Consider the following 12,656-nt stretch of genomic DNA (forward strand, 5'->3'; position numbering starts at 1 on the left):
AAAATAAATAAGTAAATAAATGAATAGATAAATAAATAAAATACAACATCAAGGCTAACGTACCCCACACATAACATCCAGAGTGAAGCATACAGCATGCAGTAACATTAACCTCAAATAGCATGATGATTGCTCCTCTGGAACTCAATGTTAGTATGCCCAATTTTGCACAATGTAGGTGCGCTTTTCCAGGGAGAGGAACAGATCTCCAAAGCGGGGATATTGTTTCCCTGATGCTGCCATTCTGGTTTTAAAATCTGCAGATTACACTCTGATCTCTGCAGCAGGTGCTTTAACGCACTAAGCTGCCGTACTTACTTCATCTGCATAACCCTCAAAGGGAAACTTGAAAAGCTTTAGGGACAAGACAGCGGAATTCTCAACTATAGAGTAAAGATGTTACCTGGAAACTTCGATGCTGGGCCATGTTACCAACGTATGCCTTTAGGCGAATCCCTAAATGGCATTCATCACCACTCTGCATGATTCTAGCCCTTCATGCCTCCCAGTAAAGACAGTGTGAAGTGCCACTGAGTCACATAACATATGCTACGCCTGAGCTCACAACAGGAAACATTTCCACTAGTTACTTTATACAAAGCCACATTCCATTCTTAGGCACTAGCAGATTATGGCCCTCATTACAACATTGGTGGTAAATGCCGCTTACCGCTGTGCAGAAGATCGCCAACACACCGCCGCTACAGCTATTACGACCCACAGCTCAGAAACCGCCAAAATTCAGACACCCACACAAGTCCGCCACACCAAAGGTCAGTGATAAACTGGCGATAACAAAACCTCCACCGTCCCGCCAACAGGAATACGCCCACACTATCACGACCCATGAATCCACGTGGCGGTCTTTCAACCGCCGTAATCCATTGGCAGTACACACCGCAGCGCTCAAAATACACACACATTTACAAAAACACAACCACATTGGACAATTCGAAATACACACACCTGGCACACATACACACACCACTCCCACACACTCAATACAATATAGAACACACACCCACCTCTCCCACAAACCCCTACGACCAGAATAGCAACAGAAGGCCAGAGAGAGACACCACCATCAACAAACTATCATCCACAGGCACACAACACCATCACTTATACAACATCCACGCACCTCACACAACACACACAAACACATCCCCTCACACATCACAACACACACCACCTCACACCTCACCCACACCACACAATGGCAAAGCAAAGACACCCCAGGTTTTCTGAGGAGGAGCTCAGGGTCATGGTGGAGGAAATCATCCAGGTAGAGCCACAGCTATTCGGATCAAAGGTGCAGCACACCTCCATAGCTAGGAAGATGGAGCTATGGCGCAGAATTGTGGACAGGGTAAGCGCAGTGGGACAGCACCCAAGAACACGGGATGACATCAGGAAGAGGTGGAACGACCTACGGGGGAAGGTGCGTTCCGTAGTCTCAAGACACCACATTGCAGTTCAGAAGACTGGCGGCGGACCCTCACCTCCTCCCCCACAACTAACAACATGGGAGGAGCAGGTCTTGGCTATACTGCATCCTGAGGGCCTTGCAGGAGTAGCAGGATGAATGGACTCTGGTAAGGCAAATCTTTAACTACCATATCCCCCACTCTACCTGCATGCTATCACATACCCCCGCCCTCCCCCTCACCCTCATCACTCCAATTCCTCACATATGTCCCATTATCACAAAACACCCATCCCAACACCAAGCCCTGCATACAACATCAAAGCATGGACACCCATCACCAAAGCATGTCCACTACAGATACCAACACAGACCCCAAAACAATTATCACACAAGGTCCTACACAAGAAGTACAGGGTCACCCACCCATTGCACACCATGGCACACACAGATACAATAATCATGCCTTTACACCCCTGCAGGACCCCTACCCAACGTCACCGGACAGGAGGTTCCAGACATGTCCACCCCCCCACAGAAGAGGCCCACAGTGATGACAGCAGCTCTGTCCAACTGGATCTAGATGACCGGCCCAGCTGGGACCTCGAGACAGTCGGTTCCCCTGACACAGTCACAGGCTACCACAGAGCCTCCCCCCTCTCGAAACACCACCACAGCACCCACCCAGCGGGCCCATACCTCTGTCCCCACGACACGTCAAGCAGCAGTGTGTCCACCACCACAGGGAACCCAGGCAAACCCACCACCCCAAGAACAGCATAGACCTGGGGGCAGTGGCAGTGGGCACACGGTTCAGGGGACAGAGGCCCAGGAAAACTGGGGAAATGGGAGATCTGCTGTGCAACAGGGGGAAGACAGGCCCAGGGAACCCACTCTCCACGAGGCCCTCTCCAGCATTATGGGAGCATACCATCATTCTCAGGAGATGATGGCAACAGTACTGGCCAAGTTTCAGGAGACCCAGCGGCTGCAGGAGGAACAGTATTTGGGGTTCAGGGAGGAACTCAAGTCCATCAACACCACCCTGGGCACCATTGTAGGGGTGCTGAAGGACCTTGTGAACACCAGGAGGGACAATGTAGCACAACAAGGGGCCCCTGACACTAGCCTTGTCGATGAACTGCCCACCACCTCCTCCAGTGGTAGTGGACATGAGGCACCGCCACAAGACCACAACACCAGCACCCCACCCCCTGCAGGTGGAGAACCACCCTGCAAACGGTCCCTGAGATCCAGGACAAAGACAGAGAACAATGCCAAGACCCCTGCCAAGAAATAAGAGCACCCTGATTGTCATCCTTCTGTCCCACTTTGTCACCCTGTCCATCATTAAACTGCCCTAGCTCCACTTCCTATGCCCCTTTGGAAAATGCACCTGTGAGACAAATAACTGGACTCTGCCATTGACATTCCTCCACCATCACCCCTGACCACTTTAAAACCACCTCCACTATTTTGCACTTAAATAAACACCCTTGATTCACAAAACAATCTGGAGTCAGTCTGTACTTTCACAAATGTGTATTTGCAATAACTGACGAAAATACCAATGTCCATTCAATTTGTCAACATACCTATGTCACACAGCTCTAGTCCATGAGGTAACATACCAGAGGTCACACAGTGGGACCCACATCTGTGAAATGGAAAGGCAAAGTGACGATTGAGGGTCCATGCACTGGGTGAAAGTGACAGACAGATGATAGGTCTTACAATTTTATCAGATGTAAGAGTCAGTGATGTCTTCTTACCTGTGTCTCACTGGAAGTATTGCTGGATCACGTTGTTTCTGTTGTCTATGTCCTCCTCTTCTGCCTCCTCTTTTTCACTGTCCACAGGCTCCACAGCTGCCACAAGACCCCCTTCTGGACCATCCTCCTGCAGAAAAGGCACCTGTCGTCGCAAAGCCAAGTTGTGCAGCATACAGCAAGCCACGATGATCTGGCACACCTTCTTTGGTGAGTAGTAGAGGAAACCACCTGTCATATGGAGGCACCGGAACCTGGCCTTCAAGAGGCCGAAGGTCCTCTCTATGACTCTCCTAGTTCGCCCATGTGCCTCAGTGTAGCGTTCCTCTGCCCTTGTCCTGGGATTTCTCACTGGGGTCAGTAGCCATGACAAGTTGGGGTACCCAGAGTCACCTGCAAATGTCGAGGGACAACTGTTAGACACACACTAACCCTTAGGGACAACCCCAGACAACTATTCGCACAGTATACAGTCCTTGTCCTCACCTATTAGCCACACACGGTGCCTCTGGAGTTGCCCCATCACATAAGGGATGCTGCTATTCCTCAGAATGTAAGCCTCATGCACTGAGCCAGGAAACTTGGCGTTCACATGGGAGATGTACTGGTCTGACAAACACACCATCTGCACATTCATAGAATGGTAGCTCCTCCGGTTTCTGTACACCTGTTCACTCCTGCCTGGGGGGACCAAGGCCACATGTGTCCCATCAATGGCACCTATGATGTTGGGGATATGTCCCTGGGCATAGAAGTCACCTTTCACTGTAGGCAAATCCTCCACCTGAGGGAAAACGATGTAGCTGCGCATGTGTTTCAGCAGGGCAGACAACACTCTGGACATCACGTTTGAGAACATAGGCTGAAACATCCCTGATGCTATGGCCACTGTAGTTCGAAAAGACCCACTTGCCAGGAAATGGAGTACTGACAGGACCTGGACTGGAGGTGGTATTCCTGTGGGATGGCGGATAGCTGATATCAGGTCTGGCTCCAACTGGGCACACAGTTCCTGGATTGTAGCACGATTAAGTCTGTAGGTGACTATTACATATCTCTCTTCCATTGTCGACAGGTCCACCAGCAGGCTGTACACCAGAGGATGCCGCCATCTCCTCACCTGCCTCAGCGGACGTGCCCTATGGACGAGAACAGCGAGCACAGAGTCAGCCAACACTGGGGTAGTAAAAATACAATTTTATTGCACACATTTGTCAATCCACTTTGTGCCTGTCTCTGTGTGTATGCAAGGCATAGACATGTGTGACGCATTTAAAATGAATGCCATGTGGCCCCCTGAAATGGCGGCTGCCTGACCTGTAATGTGGGACAAGGGGATATGAGGTGACTGTGCTGGCGTTGTACACCGTCGCGGTAGGCGGACAAAGACCGCAGCGCAATCCTGCATTGGTTAACATTGGACCCTATGGGTCCCTGGAGCTAATGACGATGTACGACGGCGGTGATGTGACCGCCATTTTCTCTCTGTTCAATCACTTGATACCTGATTTTCGACAGGAGAGGACCTACACTGCAAGTGCTGCTGTGACCTCAGTCTGGAAGCGACGATGGCTCATGTGTCTGGGGAAAGGGCCACTGCCTTCACATCGGAGGAGTTGGAAAAACTAGTGGATGGGGTCTTCCCCCAGTACACGCTACTCTACGGTCCTCCAGACAAACAGGTGAGTACACTGTGAGCATGCTGTATGGGCAATGCCTGTTTGGAGTGGTGTGGATGGAAGAGAAGGGGGGGATGAGGCCTGCATGATCGGATGGTGAGTGTATGTGCATCTGGGCAAGGGTGAGAACGTGGGCCAATGACTGTGACGGTCCGGACGGTTAAAGTTTTTCCTTTTGCCCTGTACTATTCCTGTAGGTCAGCGCCCACAAGAAGAAGGATATTTGGCGTGCCATCGACAAGGACGTCCGGACCCTGGGGGTCCACCACAGAGGGAGCACCCATTGCCGGAAAAGATGGGAGGACATTTGCCGCTGAAGCAAGAAGACAGCGGAGGCCCAGCTGGGGATGGCCTCCCAATGTGGGAGGGGTGCCCGTCGCACCATGACCCCCCTGATGTTCCGGATCCTGGCGGTGGCGTATCCGGAGTTGGATGGGCGCTTGAGGGCATCACAGAAGTCACAAGGGGGTGAGTACCGTCACATCCATATGACTCTGCGCGCATTGGAGGTGTCTGGGTGGGGGAGCTGGGCAGTGGGTTCCCCTAGACTAGGGCGAGCTTTGTAGGCAAGGACCAATTGTGAGGTAGGCTAAGTGGCAACCCAACCCCACCAGTGGTAAGAGCCATCAACAACTAGTCAGGCTCCTGTGACTTCAAGGTGTGCAGCAATCGGGTATTGGCCATGTACCCCATGTCCCTGTGATTAATTGGGGAATTAAGTGCATGGCGTAGTGCAGAGGGCTGCTGTGCCTGTAGTGTCCGCCAACGGTAGCGGTATTGCATGCACTGAACATGTCTTTATTCTTTCTTCCTCCCCTCCTTTTTGTGGTCTCCCCGTTCTTGTGTGTATTAGCATCATCAGGCGGAAAAGCTGTGCCACCGGAGCAGGAGGGAGCTGCATCCCACATAGCCCTGGAGGGCGAGACAACAGAGTCTGAAGTCACCAGTGGGACGGAGGGCGAGGGGAGCTCGCAGAGACCAGTGACACTGACTCCTCCTCTGATGGGAGCTCACTTGCGGTGGCAAACCCCTCTGTGCCCACTGCAACTACAGGTACAGCCGCCACCCCCCTACCAGCACCGCCCTCCCAGCAGCCCCTCCGCGTGTTTCCCGTGCCCGCTCACCCAGAAGGTTGGGAAACTCCATTCCCCCAGGCACCTCAGGCCCTGCCCCAGTCAGCCCTGCTGCCCTCAGTGAAGAGGCTATTGACCTCCTGAGATTCCTCACTGTTGGGCAGTCAACCATTCTGAATGCCATCCAGGGTGTTGAGAGGCATTTGCAGCAAACAAATGCATACCTGGAGGGCATTCATTCTGGCGTGGCGGCCCAACAGAGAGCATTTCAGGCTCTGGCCTCACCACTGATGGCAGCCATTGTCCCTGTGTCCAACCTCCCCCTCCAACTTCTACTACCTTCACCCAATCCCCTCTACCTGAGCCTATCCCAAGCACACCTTCAGACCAGCATGCACACACATCAACACACAAAGGTGTCTCAGGAAAACATAAGCACCACACATCACACAGGCACTCACACAAGCACCATACCCATGCACACATACCAACATCCACTTCCTCCACTGTGTCCCCCTCCTCCATGTCCTCCACCTCCCTCCCAGTCTTGTCTCCACTCACACCTGCATGCACTACATCATCAGCCACTGCCTCCATCACCAGACCCCCCATCACAACACATCGCTCACGTGCAATCACCACCCCCACTACCATTCACACATCCCCTGTGTCCTCTCCCAGTGTCTCTGTGAGCCCTCCTCCCAAAGTACACAAACGCAGTCACACACCCACTCAACAACCATCCACCTCACAACAGCTTCCAGCCCATGCACCTTCACCCAAACTCAGCAGATGTACACCTCCTACAACCTCTTCCTCTTCCTCCACTCCCATAACCCCTCCATCTTCCCATCCCAGTGTGTCTAAAAAACTTTTCCTAGCTAACTTTAACCTCTTCCCTACACCCCCCCTGTCCGTCCCCTAGGGCCAGGATGTCTAGATACCAGCCCAGCACCTCAGCCACCACATCTGCGTGTGCTGTGATCTGTGCAAGTCCAGGTGGATCGAAGGGGGCACCCGTCAGAGCTGCCAGTGTGCCACCTACAGATGTGAAGGACCACCCAATTCCGCCACCTGGCAAGGTCAAAAAGGGTCCGGCTTCCAGCAGGGGAAACTCGCACCACCCACCCAGCAAGGCCTCACCCAAACACAGAGAGGACAGTGCCAAGGTCCCAGCTGCGACTGCCAAGTCGGGAAAGGGACACAAGCCAAAGGGCAAGTCACCTCAGGGCACAATGCCTCCTGGTGAGGGGCTGGTGACCACCATTTCCTCAGGGATGCCAGCGACCTGTACCCCAGTCACCACCGCTGCAACGACCGCCACCTGCACCACCATCTGCACCGCCACGTGCCCAGCCGGTACCACTATATCGGATGTCAGCAGCATCACCAGTAGCCAGGCGTCCGAGGCTGCAGGTGACGTCCTGGACCCTGGACACGCCACTTGAGGCACCAGCACTGGCACGACGTGCAGTTGGCAGCCTAAGTCGTTGCAGGATGGAGTGTGGCTCTGCCTCCATGGAGTATCATGCTACCTGTTCAATGCACATCTCGTGGCTCAGACACCCAGGTGAGAGGATGTTGACTGCCACACCCCAGGTGCAACACCACTCCCCCAATCCTTGGCAGGATCAAGCACTCTGGGCACAAAACCCCCTCCGGAACCAGTGGAGAGATGCATCCACTCCCCCTATCCTTGGCAGGATCAAGCACTCTGGGCACAAGGCCTCCTCCGGAACCAGTGGAGAGATGCATCCACTCCCCCTATCCTTGGCAGGAACAAGCACTCTGGGCACAAAGCCCCATCCAGAACCAGTGGACCATGTCACCGACTTCAGAGACTGTGGCTTTGCACTCCCCAGGACTAAGCAGTAGGCAAATCTCCCACTTGAGAGACTGTGGCTTTGCACTCCCCAGGACCAAGCAGTGGGCATGGAGCCCCCTTGAGGGGCAGTGGCGTCGTACCATCTTCCGGCTGAGGTGCCCCCCCTCCCCTTCCCCTTGAGGTGCCTGTGTTTTTTTTTGACCTGATGCCCCTGCAGTGTTCTCTCCGTTTTGAGGCAGGAGTCATGTGTGGGATTCGCCCATGCTTTTTGGGACCACTGGTCCTCGGACATTTACAAGGGACAGTGTATGGCCTTGTGTATATTATGTGAACCTTTGTATAAACTGATTATTAGATTTTCTCATGCTGTTTCTGAATGTTCCAATATAACACTGGTTAGACTAATTTCCTTTTGTCCTTGCATCCTTCCATGGGGCAAGGGGGTGTATCTGTATTGTTGTTGGATGTGTTTGTGTGTATGTTGTTCTGGGTGTTGCGTGCCGCCTGTGTGTGTGTCACTCTCTTTTTCCTCCTCCCCTGTGTGCTAGGTGCAGTACTCACCGTTGTCGCTGCCGCCGCCTTCTTTCTACTTCCTGGTGTATTAGTAGATACACCAACATGGGGAGGATCTGCAATTCAGGCTCCATGGCGTCCTGGTTCTTCGTTGAGTGTCGAAAGGTAAGTGGTTCCCCTTTGTTCTATTGTTTCCGCTGTGCTTTTGATGTCGTTGGTGCCGCCCCGGAAAGGCTGGCAGATTGGCCTCTCATAATAGTGTGAGCGGTACATTGCCTTCTGCCTGTCTGTTAGCGGTGACCGCCGCAGAGTTTGTTGCTACATCCCTGGCGGTGGCTGTCTATGCTGGCGGTTTCCGCCATGGTCATGATCTCCTTTTTTTTACCGCCGGCTTGTTGGCAGTGTTACCGCCGCTTTAACACCAACCGCAAGGGTTGTAATGAGGGCCTAAGTGTTTTCTCACCATTCATCTTCTGAATGAATCTGACAAACAAACATCTATAAGTCTGAGGCATATGGCTTATACATCATTAAATTCATTGAACTAACAATGTTTGATGAGCATATCAAGTCTCTCAACAAATTCACTAATTCTTTCACGAGCCCTTTGTCTTTCCTGACTGAAAATATATCTTTCGTAATCAACATTCGGTATTGGATTGAACCTGAGATTTAGCGTGTCTTTGATTTGACGGTACGATACTTCATCAGCATGTGGTATTTTCTTTATCACTTCTTTTATTTCTTTTCCAGAAAGATTCTTGAGGTAATTGACTATCTTTTGTTGTCTGTTTCTTTCAGTACATCTATAAAATAATCAACAGTTTCTATCCAGGCAGTCCATCTGTCAAAAATAATTTGCTTTTTTGCAGTATTGAATGGAAGTTGTGACCTAAGAAGCAGGGAGCATTATAACCATTTGTGGAAGTTACTGACATTAAAAATGGGTTTTTTTCCCGCACCAGCTGCTGTCCAATGGGAACTGTTTCATTCACACCTCTCTCACACCCTGTGACGTGCTGGCATCGGGGTCATCACGGATGATTTGAAGTCTTGTGAAATCTTTCTTCGCAGCCAATGGAACCCTTTGATGTCTCAAAGACTTTTTTGAGTTGTTCTGTGCCCCACACACCTACTTTGGTGTTTTTTCTCTCATAGATTGACCGCTCTGTAAACACAATGTCTGTGCTTTCATTTGGATTGTGTTGCCTGGTGCTGAGGTCGGATGGCTCCAGTTGTGGTAAGGAAGATTGTTTTTTCTATATACCACTAATGTTTCTCTGCATTTAGATCTTCTACTCACAGCATTCTCTTGCACCTGTCTGTCGCTGTTCAATGTGTTTTGCTTATCTGGTTGTTGCTGCCTTTAGTGTTTTTTGCACTCAACTATCGCTGCTTCTAGCACCTCTGTGTACCTGGTGATCACTGCCTTCAGCATTATTGTTCCCTGTATCTTATAGCTCTGTTAGAGCATTGTGATGTGGTACCTCTTTCACAGCATCACCGGCAGGTTCCTGGCCAAAGATGCACAAATTTTGCTGTAGGGCCTTCATCATCTTCGAAAGCATGTCACTGGCTGGAGTGGCGCTATGACTCCACACACGCGCATGTTGATCTTCACTTCAACGGTGGTACATGTGGCATGGACAAGCAGTTTGCTGGGCCATCGCAAACTCGCTGGGAGAGCACTGTTGGTTCTTCATGTAATGTATCCCCTATCTCGTCGCAAGTTGTAGTGTTCTCCCCATCCTGGGTACTCATAAGTGAACATGCCAAACACGGACCTTGGTCTTACATATCTTTATTCCGCTGCATGCCACAGTGAAGTCATCATTCTAAACATGAAATCTTTTCAACACACCTTAACACTTATGTCACAGTTCCACAGAGTACATCACGTAACAAAAGGGTCCCCTCATCACTAACTCACAAGACTACAACTTTGAAACTTGGCTATATATTTAATTGCACTTTTCATAGATTGCAAATGCTGTTTTCTTTTATTTTTGTTATACGTTCTGTATTTATATCACAATGTTATCTGCAGGCTCGTGTATTTGCTAGGATTTTATTCAGAAGAATCTAGGGCCAGATGTAGGAACCGGTTTGCATGTACATGCAAAACGGCCATCGCGATGCAGATTCACATTTTGCGAGTCGGTACCGACTCGCAAAATGTGAATCCGACTCGCAAATAGGAAGGGGTGTTCCCTTCCTATTTGCGACTCGCACCGCGATGCAGAATTGCTTTGTGACCGCAAAAGCGGTCGCAAAGCAATTCGCAGTTAACACCCACTTGAAGTGGGTGGTAACTCATTCGCAAACGGGAAGGGGTCCCGACGGGACCCCTTCCCCTTTGTGAATGTCGCTGAAAATATTTTTTCAGAGCAGGCAGTGGTCCAATGGACCACTGCCTGCTCTGAAAAAATGAAACCAAATGGTTTCATTATTTTTTTGAATTGCAACTCGTTTTCCTTTAAGGAAAACGGGCTGCAATTAAAAAACAAAAAACTACTTTATTAAAAAAAGCAGTCACAGACATGGAGGTCTGCTGTCTCCAGCAGGCCACCATCCCTGTGAGTGCAGGGACTCGCTATGGGGTCGCAATTTGCGACCCACCTCATTAATATTCATGAGGTGGGTCTTTGCGACCCCATAGCGAGTCGCAGAAGGTGTCTGAGACACCTTTCTGCATACAATTTTGTGAGTTGCAAATTGCGAGTCGGTATGACTCGCAATTTGCAACTCGCAAAAATTTCTGTAGCTACATCTGGCCCCTAGTTCCTGGTAATGCAGCTTACTGCTTCCTGCCATAAATGTATTACACATGTATACTATGTTTTCTTAAGTTGAACTCCTTTAGTAAAAACTATTAAAAAAAGTATAAATCAACTGTGTTGAACTTAAAATGCCAACTTTCACACTGTGTAGTACAACTGGACAGAGGCCCAGCTATTTGGTGCTTCCATCTGAAATGTAAGCTGTGCACACACTAACATTTCAAAAGGTAAAATGAAAGTAAGTTTAAGTGCTATGTTAGATTGAGAAGCTGCAAGCTTTTGAAAGTGGGCCAAAGAGAGAGGGAATTCTAGTGCTGGCTCAGTTCTGACATTTTGGAGGACTATAAAACAAAAGATCGTAGTATTTCTTTGGCAGTACACCAACTTTGGAAATAAAATCTGGGTAGCAGTAGAACAAAGATGGCCACTTGCTATGGAAGAATACCCATTTGCCTGGTGAATTATTGAAAAGTGGAGTTTACTCTCTAGGCCTAGAAATGGTACGTTGAGGGCCAGTGATGCATAAAGCTGATCCCCAATCAGAACAAAGCCCAAGATCTGACTGTGAGAAGCCTATCTGCTGTGGCACATGATTCCAAGTCTAGGTGTGTGCGGAAGATCCAATGAACAGCTACAACTGAATATGTCTGGAAAAACGTGATTGGACATGTGAGAAAATAATTTTCTTATATGAGCCCATATGTTGGTATCCAGGCAAAATTTCCTAAAGATGTAGGCACTTTTGAAACACCTGGGAAAAAACTACAAAACTTTTAAGAAAAGTTGGGACTTTAAAATTTTAATCACTGAAGGACTGGGATAAGTTGATGCAGTTACCCCAAAAGATATGACTCTGGCAGTTACATTTTACTGGCTTATCCAACTCAAGGCTTTTGACTATAAAGTTCAAAGTCAAAGTCGGGATGTGAGGAACTTATATTCAGACATATGGACCCCTGCTCAACCTACAGCTTTTAGCATTGCCAACTGAGGTTCGGAAGACTTCGGTTAACTTTCTACTCATAAAAGTAAAACTCTTGATCCGGGTGAACTGTGATATCTATCAGGTCTCCTATGATGCTAATATGAAGAAAGCCATAAAGGGCCTGCAGTTGGTTTCCATTTAGGTACAGAGAACATTATTAGCTTTCTTTAGATCCCCAAAGAATTTCCACCATACCATTGTCCTCAGGATGGTGCAAAATATAGTATGAGCACCAAATGTGTAAAGCATTTCCACCTATGCAAATGTAGCATGTTCATATTTCTGCATCTTGGTATGTCATAGTAAAGTGCATCTGAAAGTATTAAATTACCTTTTGCTTCTTCGCAGAAAGGCAATTCCCAATAGAGGGGTACCCCTTCTCTAAGCTGAACTGCTCCTCCATATTATTCTATGAAAACAAGTCTGAACTTGTCTTTGATGTAAGGAGATATTGAAATATAAGTGTCCAAACGATGTGAAGCTGAAGCTATAATTTTATTCAAGTTCAGTTGTTCTCTTCATCAACCATACTACACAGACCCTCTCTAACCTTCTCTCCTCTTTGAATGATAACCACTGTACATTCTAGTGTTGCCTCAGGGTTCC

The sequence above is a fragment of the Pleurodeles waltl genome, chromosome 1_2, assembly GCF_031143425.1.
Source record: "Pleurodeles waltl isolate 20211129_DDA chromosome 1_2, aPleWal1.hap1.20221129, whole genome shotgun sequence".
Taxonomy (NCBI): Eukaryota; Metazoa; Chordata; class Amphibia; order Caudata; family Salamandridae; genus Pleurodeles; species Pleurodeles waltl.